The following is a 15,226-nucleotide window of genomic DNA, read 5'->3' as shown; positions in this document are numbered from 1 at the left end:
GCCAGCACCCTCGCCTTCCCGTAGGTCTTTGTCTATTTTTGTCTGTTTACCGATTTGAAGATAGAACGTCGGGCATTGACAGGATTGAGAAGGTTTATCGAGAAGTAGCCGTGGAGCCTGGCTATAGTCCTAGCACCCGTTCACAGGTTGCTGAACTTTCCCCGCGGAAGCTTTTCTGCGACCGGACACATGCCGCCGCGCTCTCCTTAGAAATTTCCGTCTTAAAGAACTCCCTATAACTGTGATCCTGATTTGTCATAGATCCAGTGTGTGACTTTTATTTTCTGCTTTCCTTGATATTTTATTTGCATTGAAATAAGTCACTTTTACGTCGCGTGGGTTGTAAGTCATGATGATGATGCTGCTGCTGCTGATGATGATGCTAATAAAAATAATTTGAGACATCAGTTTTGTGGTCTTTGGTTGGAACCGTACCTATAGACAAACTAGCATGCGATGTACCAATGTACAGTGCATGTCTATAGCACAATCCAGTGTTGAAAGCCAGAGGCAATTAGAATGAGAGGGGAAAAGCGTGAGAAGCCATTTAAAATGTATGACCACATCTTGGCTAGCACTTCAAAGCCGTACGAGCATATATAATTAAAGTCTTGAAAACTGATCACTAAGTGGTAGTGCTAAGATTGAACGTTACAGCGACTCCAGTTACGCAGTCTATAGGCGCGTTATTTTCAGTCATGACGAAGATTTCAAAAGCATTCGGTTCAAATCCTGTTGGCAAAAAATTTTACAAAGTAGCGTCCGAATTGAGCGTCCCTGAATAACGCGTAAATGCATACCCAAAACTTAAGTACTGCGGGCTATGAGCAGTACCGCACAAGAGAGATAGTGTTCCTCTCCTGACGCATAGGCCGCTGTATCAGGGCAACTTAATATTTGCACCTTAGGGCCGCACCGGAATGCCGAGTAGCTCCTAAGCCATCGCGAAGGGTAAAACTCCACATTCCAGTGTCGGCATCCTAATATTAGTGCGTTATATGGGCGTCACTGTAGTATTTAAAATATCATCTATATATGCACCAGAATTCCGAAACGCGTCTACCGGCTCCCCCACTAATAAAATACGAGATAAAAAAATGCAAACTTGTTGATCACTGAAAATCTGGTACCACGAAGAGATCATTTTATTTTTATTTTTTGTTTCTTGGCAGCTTATCTTCAAACTTTTGAGCCAACGTCGCACAGAAGTTTGCCCTAGACTTCTAGGAATATGCACTTACTGGCTCTGTAGCGTACGGAGCAGCTAGTTTACGATTTATTCTATTTATTACTTCGCGTTTCGAATTTTTATTCTCTGACTTGCTTCGGAGTCGCCGGCGTTTCGTTTATATCCAAACATATGTTAGTTCACTGCTTTGGGGTAAACAGAAACGCCGGCACTTTTTATCGCCCTCGAGTATTTGCTCAGCTTGTAGCGATGCGCCTGCATTATATACTACAGGCTTACCGCCCCCCGAGCCAGGAAGAAATAATGTCTGGGACGTTTTCAAACTGGAGTCACTGTACGCCTTTTTTCTACGAAGCAGGAACTGAAAAGGAAGCAGAAAGAAATCAAGAACGCGGCATATGTTGCCGCGTTCGAGTGCGTTATATCGCCCCCGCGAGAGCTGAGGCACGCGCAGACGTAGTCGGTGCATGCATTGCTTTCTGATATTGGCACCGGGATGGCGCATATAGCTCCGAACGCATCGCAGCCAATTTGCAAATGGTATGGCGCCGTGCGCGTCGCTCGCTCTGCCATCTTTCCTCGTTTTTGTTTTGTTGTGTCGGCATATTCAGGGAGTCAAGCATGCATAACTTGTGTCTCTTGCGCCGTCTTATCTAATGGTCTCAAGGTTCCCGCAAATATTTCATACACGAGCGCGACTTCCCGCAGGCAGAAGGGAAACTAGGAACTTAACCCTTTCCTTGACGCAGGAAAACAGGCACAGGGTTCTGTGCGTCATAAAGTTTTTTGTGCATATATTGAAGCATTTTTTTTCTTAATCAACTCATCGGCGTTGCTAATTTAATTATCTTTTGATAACGCTGAAAATTACAATGTGTATATTGCCTAAATAAGGGAAAAAAATAGCTTTGATTGGCGAAATATTTCTTATTCGCAGATATATTCACGGGAAGAAAACTAGAGAATAAAAAGTGTATTCTAGAATGTGTTTTCTAGAAGTGTTTTCTAGAATGGTTTTTAGAAAGTGTTTTCTAGAAGTGTTTTCTAGAATGTCAGAAATTAGAATTCAATGACACAAACCTTTTCATACTTATCTTACCGGTCAACGAACAAGCAAACAGGGAAAAAGATGTAACTCAAGCAGCGTTGGGGATCCTCTGTAGTGCATAGTCAAGGCAGACCACACGGTGTCTTACAAATAGCTGTACCCAATACACTGCTGGTGGCAGGGGATTCGTCCTTATATGGTTTGCACGGCGGAGACGAAAGTTTCACACGGGCGCATTTCAATGACGCAGGCCGTGCTGATCGATAATCACTGTCCGAAATAAAATGAACGAAATGGTCGACATTTTTTCACACAAAGCAGTCCACGAATTCTAGGATCGATGTTACGAAATTGCGAAAAAACTGTCTTTGGCCCCTTAGGCGTGAGGTATATCTGATGTTATCGCAATGTGCTGACAAGCTTCGCGCCAAACTTAAAACAAAAAGAAGCAATCATTCATACAGCATACCAAGCAAAAACTATTCCGGAACCGAAGTAGAGTCGTTTTGTAGCATACGTAATTTTTATTTGTACAGAAGCGGCCCGGAATTGCTCAGAATGGGGCATTCCGTGTCATCTTTGAATTTTGAACATTTGAATAGGCGTGGTAAATAAATAGTTAAAAGCTACCAAACAAGCGTTTCCGGAGCGCATGCGCGAGGCCTCTTCAGCCCTTAGGTTGGGGTGACAAAGTAAATATTAACACCGTAAGCGAGAGGTTAAAGTTCGTTAAAATTCTTTTTGTTTTCCTTTTTTTTTTTTTTCCTTTATTAGCGTGCATGCATCACAATGGAGCGCCGTGGGAAGTGCAGCTCGAGCAGGGCTCCTGGAATGGCCAGCGCAGCGACTTGGCTATATGCGATGATGCATCAAGGCTGTCTCGCTAGCGCCACAGAATCACGAAGCTTGTTGCGTGTGGAGCGCCACGAGAATCTGGATTCTGACTGGCTGACGGCCGCATATATTACTAATTCACGACGTAGGGCCTGATATAGAGGTGGCAAAAGCACCAGTCATAAATAAGGAACTGACAGGTAGCTGCAATCAGTATTAAAGTAATATCGCCGTGCGCGCTAGTGTTGCATTGCCTGAGTGATCGATTTACTGTTTTAAATAACGGGTCGTTCGATCCATCTTTGTTTCACTATAAGACCCTATAGTGTGTGCCGCTGCGATCTGCGATTCCCGCCGAGGGCTATTAATTACCCAGGTTTCAAAATTAGAGATGGGACACACTCGCGCCAGAGTGTTGCGTGCTCGTCTGTGCGTCTGTGTGCGAGTCTGCAGTTTAGGAAGGGAGTAATGCGTATTCCGGGGAATCGTAGATGCGCGGAGCGAGTTCTCTTTTAATCACTTTTTCACCTCGTTGACGTATAGCATTAATTGTGTCATTGTTCGGAGAAAACATTTTTCTTAAACGGCAGAGCGTCATTTCTGAAGCAGCTATTGTCAGCTAGATCAGGCGGATGTCTTGCTGGAATAAATTTGTTAGTATGCTAAACTTAATATTACATTCTATTTAGCATTAGTGATTAATAGGTAATTGTTCCGTGTAGTAAATAAGCTGCGATGAGCAAAATGCGCCACCTTGTACATTTCTGACGTCGTAGAATCCAGAGTGGAGTTTTTACGGACGACTTTTCTTCTTTGCAGTTGACCCCCTGCTCCTGCTGTGGGAACAACCTGACCGTAAGTGAATTATGACATGTGGCAAACGGACATAAAAGAAAAGCTTCCTGTGTAATGCGCGAAAAAAAAAAAGAAGAAAACAATCTCTTTTGTACTCCCCGGCAGTGTGCAAGTGCACGGTGCGGTTTAGTTGCGCAGTTATGTCACAGTCATTTATTTGTTTAATGCACACTTCGGTCGGGTCCTGTTTAAGCTCCAATTGAGATATTAGGCCGACTCACTTTGATAGAAAGAACTTCATCGGGTCAGTGACCTATCGAAGCAAATAGATCATCTAGGAGGACGACGAGCGCCGGCCTGCGTCATTGCTGCCGTTAAAGAAAAATTGTGAAGCTCACACACAAGTGGTCAGAGGTCACAAGAAGTCATTTAATCTCAGTAAGATTTATTTGCGAGGAGAGCGGAGCTGCCAAGTACTTGACAGGTGCGGAGCGCTTTGGGAAGGTGCCGGCAAACGCGCCGCCGTTCGCCTGCTTCCTTGAGCGTAGAGCAGGCAAGTTGAGCAGTGAGGGCGACTCGGAGAAATCTTACATTGTAGCTGTGCAGAAATTCTTTTAACACCGTGAATTCTCACGCTCTGAATGCGCTCACTTCCACTTTAGATTTGGCCGCATGTTTGATTTTCTCGCTCAGAGTATCATTGTTTATCTTACCGCAACAGATCACGACCTCTAACCTTGCTCCCGTTTATGTGCTTTCTCGATCATTTTAAACTATACTGCTGTACTGCTGAAGCTGCCTAAAATGACCCGTCGCATCAGACGTAACGCGGCACAATATTTTAGTTCGTTTCAGTGGAACCATCATCGTCGGGCATCAATGCCTTCATTGAGAGTAATTTTGAGACTTGCCAGCCTTCGGACGAACTCTCCTTGCTTTGGGAAAGTAGGGCTCCGTGAAAAAGCGAGCATATTTCCCATCCTGATAGCAACAAGTCTTCATTAGCTTCACTAGTTGAAGTAATATGCATGCGCAAGGACGTCAGTACGCGCGCCAGTCCTTCGGCCAAGACTCGCCAAACTGTCTAGCGCCAACTCCACATGCAAAATATTGCGCTCTCTGAAATGTTTGCTGCATGCACGGGAGTTACGAATTGCCTGTTTGCCCGTTCGCAGCTTGGTTAAGCAAGCGTTCCTCAGCTCATTTTTATTGCGAAAGCAATACTACTCGCACTTTCAAGCCGTCAGCGTAGTCCCGGCGGTAACCACGTTAGACCTTTGACCTTTAGACGACCCCCGTAGACGACCCCAAGCTGGCAGGAGCTGCCAACTTGGGTCTCTCGTTTCACATGGGAATACATAGCAATACCACGGTAGGTTTTGAGCCGTCAGCGTGGTCCCGGCGGTAACCACGTTTGACTTTTAAACAAGCCCCGTAGTGACATCACACCGAGCGGAGGAAAAACTGGAGACCAGCTCGGCTCGTCGGCGTGGTCCCGGCGGTAACCACGGCGCGCCACGTGACGCTGTGACGTCACACAAGTGAAACAGGGGCTGGCAGAAGCTGCCAACTTGGGTCTCTCGTTTCACATGGGATGGTTACGTAAGAATCAGCCTGCTAGGACCCTGGCATTCACGTTAACCCTATAGGCCACTAAGGCACGTTCATATCGGTTGGTTAAAGCGGGGATGTGGGCTGAGGAAGAAGAAAAAAGAGAAGATAAAGAACTCTCGGTCACCCGCAGCTAATGCTTTCGGATGGTATTGCTTTCGCAACCTACCGGGCTTAACCAAGCTCTCTGCCAATTTTTTAGGTAAGGATGGTTCTGTCTCGTACGTACAATATTTAGGGCCAGTGCAGTAGTAGAACATGGCAACGGCATAAATAAGCTACAGCACCCCACTCGGTAAGAAGCAAAAACTAAGGAAAATGCAATTTCTGGCTTTTAAAGCGCACAAATACAATGGAGCACCTATCGAAGCAGTAGTAAGAGGAGTCGCCTGATACCACTTGCTCCTCTACGCCGACGCTAGCGCCGTTGGCTCTTGAGTTGGAGCTCACACCCAGAAGGGTGGCGGACCGGGTCAGTTGGTGCAAATTTGACATTTTTCGAAGGCGCCAAAACAGCATGGACGGAGAAGAAACAGACAGGCACGAGCGCCCGTCCCTTTCTGGTTCTTCTCCGCTGATGATGTTTTGGTGCGTTCGAGAAATGTCAAAGCTCACGCCAAATACTCTTCAAATCGTAACGTGAAACCTCTGCTTATAGAGGTTTTGCGTAGTATCCCTGCATTATGCCATAAAAACAGCATGCACCGGAACCAAGTTGAGGGAGAGCTGCGGCACGTTACCACCGTGAAGCGCTGCCTCAAATTCGATTACAATTTCCTAATGAAAACTGAGCGCTCTAGAGAACAAAAAAAAAAAAAAAACCTTATCAAGAATTCTATTTAGCTGGTTAGCCTGAAGTAAAAAAAAAAAAAAAAAATCTACTACACGAGCAGAAAGAGGAGAGGTAATTCAATATGGCGTTCTCAGGTGAATGTTTTTTTTTTCTTTTTCCTTAAAAATAAAGGTCTTTTGTCAAATCGGGAGCGCCTGGTTCAGAGTTTTGCCGATGAGCCTTCGTTAACGAAAGGGCATGTTCTTTATGACACTGTTTTTCAGCGCTTAGTTCCGTTCGTGTACGAGCTTTGCTCTATTGTCCGGATTTGAATTTAGGCCTCAAAAGCCTTATCCAACTCTCCTTGTTTGTGCGGCCTACACCACGTGCTTCATTGCACTGAGCATAGAAAACTATCACAAGAGTTTGAATATCCAGTAGAAGGCACTGATTTCCTACGGCCGGTTCGTGTAGTGGATGCAACTCCAGGAAGCATTTGTTAAGCAAAAATCTGCAGCTGGTGTAAAGACCAGGTTATGACTGCCAATACCTTCTTCACACCATCTGACCATGCTGTTCAGTTTTCGACTAGTAGCAAATGAAAATAATTATTTTAATTTACCTTGTGTTCGCCATTGCGGACATATGGATACCCTGGAAGGCTAGACGTAACTTAATGTGTATTGTCTACCACGCGTAAAAGCACGTAGTACTATCTCATTCTTTAGAAATTACAGGAACCCCTTACGTCAATTCGGCCGGCTCAGAAGGAGAAAGAGAGAAAGAAGGAAGGCGCAAAAGCAAGCCAGAAAATAAGGAAAGAAAGAAGGAGGCAGAGAAGCCAGCTATCAATGGAAGGTAGGTAAATAAACAGGAGAAAGGAAGTGAGAGAGAGAGAAAGAGAGAGGTGTTCAATGCGTTTCTCTCTATAGGCGATAAAAAAGAGGGAAGAAAATGGGACAAGTCTTACACTAACCTGGAACTACGGGGAACGAGGTGAACGGAGATATTGGGTCGCCAGGCCACGGACGAGCACTCAGTGCGCGTGCGCGCACCCTTGCTGCCGCCTTGCTTGTTTCCCGTGCTCTGTGAGCGCGGCGCAGTACATCCAGTGCGCATCAATTGGCGCCGCACGTGGCGACACTCAAAGGAGAGGAGCCGTCGTCTCCGGCGCTTCGCAATTTCCGCGCTTTATGAGAGAGCCAGTAACTGCGTTTCCCGTGAGGGATCGATTCCCGTTTTCCTGCTCGCATCGGGCCACGGCTTCGCGACATGAAGGTTCTCATGTTCAGGGGAAAAAAAAAACGGTGAGAAATAGGACAGGCTGTTAGGCCTGGCAGAGATGGTTGTAGATTCGTGTCAGGAGCGAAAAGATAAAAGTAGAAGCAGTGGAGACTGCAGAAAGAATTAAGATTTTTTTTTTTTTTTTTTTTTTTTAGAGAGGAATTATGGCTTTCTTTGTCGATTGATAGCAACGTTTTATGGCTAACGCCCCACGTTTCTTGAAAACGGATATTTTCTTAGCTTTAAAGCGTAAAAAAAAAAAGACACGGCTATCGGGTACCGTAAAGCCGCTGCTCTGCAGAGGTTTGTGACAATGCCAGCTACCGAAATGATCGCCACAGGCGCATGGCCACGCAAATGGCGGTGGTCATGTCGCTTTGTGATAACCTAGAAAGGTGTGGGTGTGCAGAAGGATTGAGGTCACCTTGTAATGTTACGAAGAATCGATTTAGATGATGACGGAGTGAAAGTCGAGGACAAGCGCTAGCTGCCAAACACCGGTTTATTCGGAGGAAGGTACCACCAAATATATGGGCAGACACTAGAGCGTGCGCCATAGCGCAATTCCTCGTGGCAAAACTGAGACATATAGCCAAAGAGCAGCTGTTTTTCATTATAATAACAGCTGTCGATGCAAAAAGCAGTTGTCAACACAAACGGGTTTCACGGGTGAACTAGGGTGCGTCGAAGTACTTTTGCGGACATCGGAGGTAAAGGCTACAAGACGATCTGGATCTGAGCTAGTTGGTTCATATTGAAAGTGGAGCTACAGCCTAATAGGAAACACAAACTGGGAAGACAATGGGACATTGCTGTGCGTGTTTCTTTTTGTATTTTTGTTAAGCTGTTGTTCCACCTTCGGAAGTAAGGGCGCACCGCCATACTTCGCTTCCAGCCAGCCAAACTTCGAGAGTATAGTTCTCCCGAAGCCGCCATCACGAACTTTACGATTTCGGATCAAGTGGTCAGAAAAGTCAATTTCCGGCTGCAAACTTCCAAACAAGAAATGTTTATTTTTCTTTTTTCGTGTTTTGCGGGACTTTTTAGAGGGACTGATAAAATTGGCATTTCAGCCAGGGTTGCTATATGTGCGGAAGGCAGATTTAATCGCCCGCAATAAATAAGTCAGCGCAGAATTATCCAGCGCTTGGTTGCTCGGTCAGTGATGCGGTCCCTACTGTTTAAAGCTCAACAAATGCAGTCGAGATCTTGAAGACGCAACTACTGTAGAAACGAGTGACAATTAACAGACGGTAAATGAGATTCATGCGGTACACACTCGTGCGCGTTAGTTTTCTGCGGCATACTTCATGTCACGTCACCATATTTTTTTTTTTAATTCATACTGTTAACCCTCTATATGAGGGTCATTACAACGAGGGAAACACATACAAGTACAAGTACAATTCTCTTCGCTAAAATATACTCTATAGAACAGAATCATAGATTTACACTGTAATGCTCCAACAACGTGGTAACACCTATCTCAAATGTTTCTACTTCTGTTTGGTCCAGTACTTCCCTTCGCATATAAGTAAAGAAATGGCACACACATTAATGCTAGTCACGGAATCATTCATTGCGCTTTGAAGTTTCACGAAATCTCCGAAAACTCACTGCCCAGCCATGTCACCCGCCAAAAGCGCGATCATAATATTCATCGATGCTGCGAGGCTCCAAACAAGGGGCGGCGCAGTGGCATCGGTGTGTTCGATACCCACCCTACCATATATGGCCGTTATTTCCAACGTCGCCATGTCACGTGGTCTTGTGACGTCGCATAACCCGTCGACCTGTCAGCGCCCGGTCTTCTCGCTTGCCTACGCATGCCGACTACCACCTGTCAAAAACTGCGGGGTTTCAGACGGAGTGCAAGAACTCCGGTCGTACCTGTCAGCTCCCGGCTTTCCGCGGGCACGTTGGTGATTGTTTTGAAGCTAAGGAATTTCAAACGCCTCCACCGCCGAACAATTTTACCTATATTGGTGTACTAACGCTGTCACGTTAGAATCCTTTCAGATGTGTGCTCGGGATTTTTCTAGGCTGTGAGGCTTCAAATGGTCGACCCCAACGACACCGACATCACGGGGCATATTTTTCAGACACTGAGATAGTGCAGCTATCGTGTTTAAAGATGCATCTGCGCTCATGAGACCCAGTTGCCAAGAGCACCTAAACAGGTTAGTCAGAATGATAAAGAAAGCGCATGTCAGAAGCACATACACTGATAGGTTGCTTCGAGATTTTCTTCGGGATTTGCAAGTCCTCGCGCACCTTATTCCGATCTATCGTTGGTCAGGCTATCGTCGCATCGGCTACTGGGATTGCTCGGCTCGCTTACTCAATCTCTTGAGTCATGCAGCAGCTTAAGTTTGAACACATTTTTTTTTTTTGGCAATGTTGTTTAGTGCGTCAGGGCATTGATGGAGTTGTTAAAGCAAAAAAAAAAAAAAAAGAAAAGGGATGGGCGGGGGGAGGGGGGAGGGGGGAGGGGGGTTGTTGAATGAAGGAAAAAACTATTTTTCCGGTCTAGAAATTGAGGAGAAAGTGTTCATGCTTCTGCGTCCAAGCACTGTTGCGGAGGAGTTGTTAGGCGCGAGAAGCTTGTACATTTCTTTGCTGAATGCAGCTTCGCGTTGAAACTATTATTTTCTATTTTGCTGAGATAATCTGTTTCCTTTCCGTTCACTGGGAAAGAGATTTCGAGAAATGAGGATGAAATAAATGGAACAGGTGAACATAAGCCATGCACATTTTATTAAACGCCCAAATGCGATGTAACAAAGTGGATGACAAAGCTGCATTCTGCATGTTTACAAAGCTTTTTTTTTTTTTTTTCCTTTGAACGATTCAAAATTTTGAGACACTTTCCTTTGCTAGGATACAACGCTGCGTGAGCCTCCCCGAGTGCTCTTGTTCTGTTAAAGTTTCGGTTGTGGCGGTGCCCTCGAAAGAAGAATATGTCAGTCTCGAGACTTGCCAATTCCACGGCGAATCCCAGTGTAGCGATTCGAAAGTTGGGCGCCTAAAGCGCGCTTCTTCCGTCGTCTACAGTGGACAACGGATATTTGTCCGCATTTGGATCCTTGGTCCGGAAACCTCGCGAGGCGAATCCTTCAGACTTTTGTGCGTTTTATTAATCTATTCTTCGCCCGGGGAAACATAGGAATCGCTTGCAGACTTTTCTGTTCATGTGGCGCGGGAGGGATGCTCTCGCTTTGAGTGCTCGGAAGAGAGGAATCTCGTAAATATCGCGACTCTTCGCTCAGACAAAGACATATTGTCGGGTCTTGTCTCTCGAGTGCTGGGGAGGGGGTGGGGGGGGGGGGGGGGGGGTCCACGCATTGCTCTCTTCTATTTTCCCTCACCTCCAGCCCCTGCTACACTTCCTTCTTTCCCATGCATATAAGCATTTCGCTTTCACTTGTTCTCACAGAACCAGTGCGCTCACCCTTCCCCCTTTTATTTAAACCACTTTTCCAAGCGCCATCACAAACTTGCCCTCTCCCCTCCCCCACACAGCCCCCCACAATGTTGAAGTCATTGCTGTTTATTTGCCCTCTGGCAGGGTTGAGTAGAACTGCCGCATCTTCGGGCGCATTCTATAGCGACGCTTCGCTAGGTTCGCAGTTACAGTGCTATTTATTTTGCTGGACACTTTCTGCTGCCTCTCCCGTCCTCGTCGCCGTTGACGACGCGTTTACTTTTCTGTGTCTCGTTTCCCGTTGGCGAACAGAAGGACGACGCCTTTGGTTCGCGTTCCCGCATGTTTTTGCGCCAGCACTTACGTCTCTCAGTCCCATCCATTGTTCGCGAACGCGAACAATGGCCAGCCGCTCCACTAGCGACGGAGACGAAAGGCCGCGCTGGTCGCCCGCGAACGCTTGGGCGCCCGCGTATGTGACAAGGGACACATTGTAGCGGGGCGCGCTTCAAATTAAACGCCGGGAAGAAAATTCTTAATCAATCTTCGTCCCTTTCGGCTTTCTCGCTAGATGCAAACTTTCTTTCTTTCTTTCTTTCTTTCTTTCTTTCTTTCTTTCTTTCTTTCTTTCTTTCTTTCTTTCTTTCTTTCTTTCTTTCTTTCTTTCTTTCTTTCTTTCTTTCTTTCTTTCCTTCTTTCTTTCTTTCAACAAGAGATGGAGCATTATTTCTCCTTTTGCAGATTTTTCCCACTATAGCATTGACCGAAATGAGAGAAAAAGAGTAACCATTGTGAACGGCAGTGCTACTTTTGTGACCCATGTTGCTTTTGCTGATATTTTGAACGCCTTGGGCGCAAACCGCTTGTCTCGCTGTTGTCGCGTGAGCGTGTTCCATTCACTTCGACAGGAGTGCTAGTGGGTGAACGGATGAGGGGCTTATGCCACGTGATAGTAGAAGTTTTGACACGTCAGTTTATTTTGCGCGCTTAGTGTCCTTTCACTGGTATTTGTTTTTCTCTTCTGCAATGAAAATTTAGCAGCGCGCGCGCAGCTGTTGACTGTGTGCGCGCATGCGTGGATCAAATTCTAAACCGACTCGCGAAGAATCGGATCCGGAAATTGCTGGGAAGGCTTTCTCTTGGACTCAGGAGACCGGTTCGCTAGATTCCCAATTTCCTTCGATTTAGCTTGGTTGGTAGGTAGCCGCAGGCAGAAAGGCGCATTCATGAAGAGGCAGAAAACGACACAATTGCCACTTCGGAACCTTCCGAAAATGGTCTTCTTCGTCAGACAGACTTGCACTGAGTCCTCGATCTGGCTCATTTTGCTTCTTGCTGAAAGATAAACTGAAGCCACCAAGGGCTCCGGTTTCTCTGGGCCCAGGCTTTCGGAGGTCTTCAAATGTGCACTCACCGCCATTTTTCGAGACAAACTTTTCTATAGTAGTATGGTAGCGGCGATGGAGGCGCGAGAACCAGCCGAAAAACTGCATTTAAAAATGCCAATCACCCTTTGTTCCTTGTTTAGCTTTGACTTGCAGTTTTCTTCGCCGTCGAATCGCACCAATTCATTAAATCGCATTGAAAAGTTTGAACGGGTGCATAGCAAGAAAGAACTCGTAGCTGGAGCTCAGTTATCACAGTCTCCGACTAATGTGCAGAAGTGCCAGGATCCGGTGCCGAGAACGCGAGTACGCCACACGTGTTGGGATAAAACGTCACGATGAATTACTTAAAACTGATATGGGGCCAAATTACTTCCCGCTTTCAATTAAAGAAACAGTCTCAAAACGCTCACAATGCCCGTTGCTATTCATCGCCCTATCCGCCGCTCAGGGGCGGTGAATAGGAGCGGACCATTGTGAGAGTTTTAGCCGATAGTCTTTCTTGGCTCTTGAATGGTGTCCTCAGGATTTGCCGTTTGATCAGACAAATTCAAAGCCAATCCAAAAGATGTCGCATAACGAGCCACATTGGAATTTTCCATAACCAAACACTACACAAACCAATCCATTAGTCCACAACGTAATCAAGAAGCGAATCCAGAAATGAGTTCTTAATATAATCCAATAGTCCATAATCCAGTCCGAAGCCTATCCAGTAAATTCATTAACCTTTAATTTTTCCTTTAAGTAGAAAACCGTTCTCCACTGAAAATCGAACTCCTACTGCTTCGATTACCAGCCGAACGCGCTAACCAATACGCCAACACCGGGAATTTAAAAGATATATCCTAATTCTTCTTGTCTAGGGGTTCCTGCCGCCTTCATGAAAACGTAGGGGACGCGGCGACGATGGCTTCACCCCCGTCACCAGTAGGGAGCACGGTCGGCCGCAGCCGTGCGTTGAATAGAAGGACTCTATCGTCATATAGAGTTATATAGTGGATGGATGCATTATGAGAGCACTTCCTTTAAAACTGAGTGGTGGTAGTTTCCACAATGCTCGGCTTTTATCCCTTTTTCCCCTATAACCTTAATATTGTTATAAATACCTCAACTATATCTTCATTTAGGCTCATCAAATTTTTATTTCTACGCTTATTTCATTTTATTGATTTTCAGCCAGCAATCTTCTAAACTATTTTTGTTAATTTGCACCAAAGATTCATTCACCGGACCACTTGTCTCTAAACCCTAAGGCCTTCGGGAGAGGGACTGCGCCTGCATCGAGATCCGGATGGATACCATCGCATTCGAATATAAGATGTTCAGTTGTTTCTACGGATTTGCCACACAATGCACATGCGTCTTCTTCTTAGTTAAAATTCTTTTTATACCTGCGTGTTCTAAGGCACCCAAATCTGGCTTAAAATAATAGGGTACCGCCTATTAAGTTATCAATAAAGATTCCTTTCTGCTCCACCTTTTCCACTGTTGATTATAGTTCTGCACTCGGTTTTTTTCCACAGAATTTATCCAGTTATTGCCTTCTGTGACTTTTACCTGCCGTTATCCGCCCTTGTGCCCGGCACACTTACTGGTTAGGTAGGAGGGAGCGTGGCCGGTCACAGCCGCGCGTCGAATAGAGTTATATAGTAACTCTAATATCGAATGTATCGAACATCGCCGCACGCCGTCTGCCGGCAGCTCTGGAGACCAAACGGCTTACCGAGCGCGCATCACCGCATGCATGGAGGTGTGTGATAGCTATTGATCTTAAATCGAGCACCGAAGTAGTTGCTCTCCCACCCTGTGTCATCGGCAGGTTTCTCTCAGACACTGCAGTAGAACTATACTCGAATGTTTTCGCCTTGTCCCGTTTAAGGGGTCTTAAGTGTCACCTAGAATTTTCGAGACTGTTTTTCTTAAATTTATAATGGTATGTTATTTGGCTCCTGGACCTTTCTTTTACACCCGGGTCTAATTATAGCCCGTAAGATTAAATTGAAGTAAACGATTTTTTAAAGCAAAATGAAAAATCATTCCACTGTTGAAACCAAAAGATGGGAACCAGTGATTTGTTTCCAACCACACTTTGATAAGATTAAGCTCCTACGCAAGTAATCGATAATATGTTTGATATTCGAAACCTTTTTTCTGAATTATAAATTCCACCTGCGCCAAAGGTTTTAAGGGCTCGCCGGCCTTCGAAGTGTTTATTAAAGTACCGCGGACCCCAGTATCTGGCAGAAGCTGCACGTTTCCAAGATTCTCTCTGTACTGTGTTCCCTTCGTCTCCCATCACTTATTCACATGATGACCGGCAAACTAAACGAGTCGCGCGTTAAGGCAATTGCCCGATCTATTTTACATCACAGGGAAGAAACGAAAGCGAACAGCGGCAACGCGATGCCCAAAGTCGGCCCTCATTGATTGGCGGGGAGATTACCACTCGGCCAGGCCCTTCGTGCGCGGTGCTAATTGTTTACGGAAGGGATTACCGATCGCCCCTCGAGTGACAGCGTCGCTCCGCGCTGTCGCTTCGATGCTTCCCTTTGTGCGTGCTCAAGCAGTATTTGCACCGCCGCATATAATCCGATTTATTCTTCTGGTGTAATCAAGATTGTGCTAGCGGCAGAAAACGAAGGCAGTGGCACGAGAAGACCGCGTGTTCGTTTCCTCGTCCTCTTGAATACAGGTGCCTGACGAGGCAAGCGGCCCTGAGAGTTCATATCGTTAGCCGCAGCTGCGTGAAAGCTTCCGCTTGTGTCCAGTGATTTAGCAGCGGCTGCAGTGGGTTGTTGTTGTTGTGGCTGTAGGAAAAAGGAAAAGAAAATGCACGGGCCTGCTACTGGCTCTGCAGCTGAGCCACCTCCGCTGCCTCGTA

At 46.0% G+C, this 15,226-nt stretch overlaps 1 protein-coding gene across 3 annotated transcripts in view; it reads left to right on the top strand.

The window, feature by feature from the left end:
• The window catches only part of Dgk (diacyl glycerol kinase 1), a 523,491-nt gene that overhangs the window by 179,815 nt on the left and 328,450 nt on the right, over positions 1-15,226 (top strand). For all 3 annotated transcript variants that reach the window (XM_084606564.1, XM_084606561.1, XM_084606562.1), the window contains one exon: positions 3,891-3,926. The gene's annotated coding sequence lies outside the window, so the exon portion shown is untranslated. The remainder of the gene's footprint in view (positions 1-3,890; positions 3,927-15,226) is intronic.

The sequence above is a fragment of the Amblyomma maculatum genome, chromosome 6, assembly GCF_055883805.1.
Source record: "Amblyomma maculatum isolate TAMU_Amacu chromosome 6, ASM5588380v1, whole genome shotgun sequence".
NCBI classification, from domain to species: Eukaryota; Metazoa; Arthropoda; class Arachnida; order Ixodida; family Ixodidae; genus Amblyomma; species Amblyomma maculatum.
This window is presented reverse-complemented; position numbering and strand designations above follow the sequence as displayed.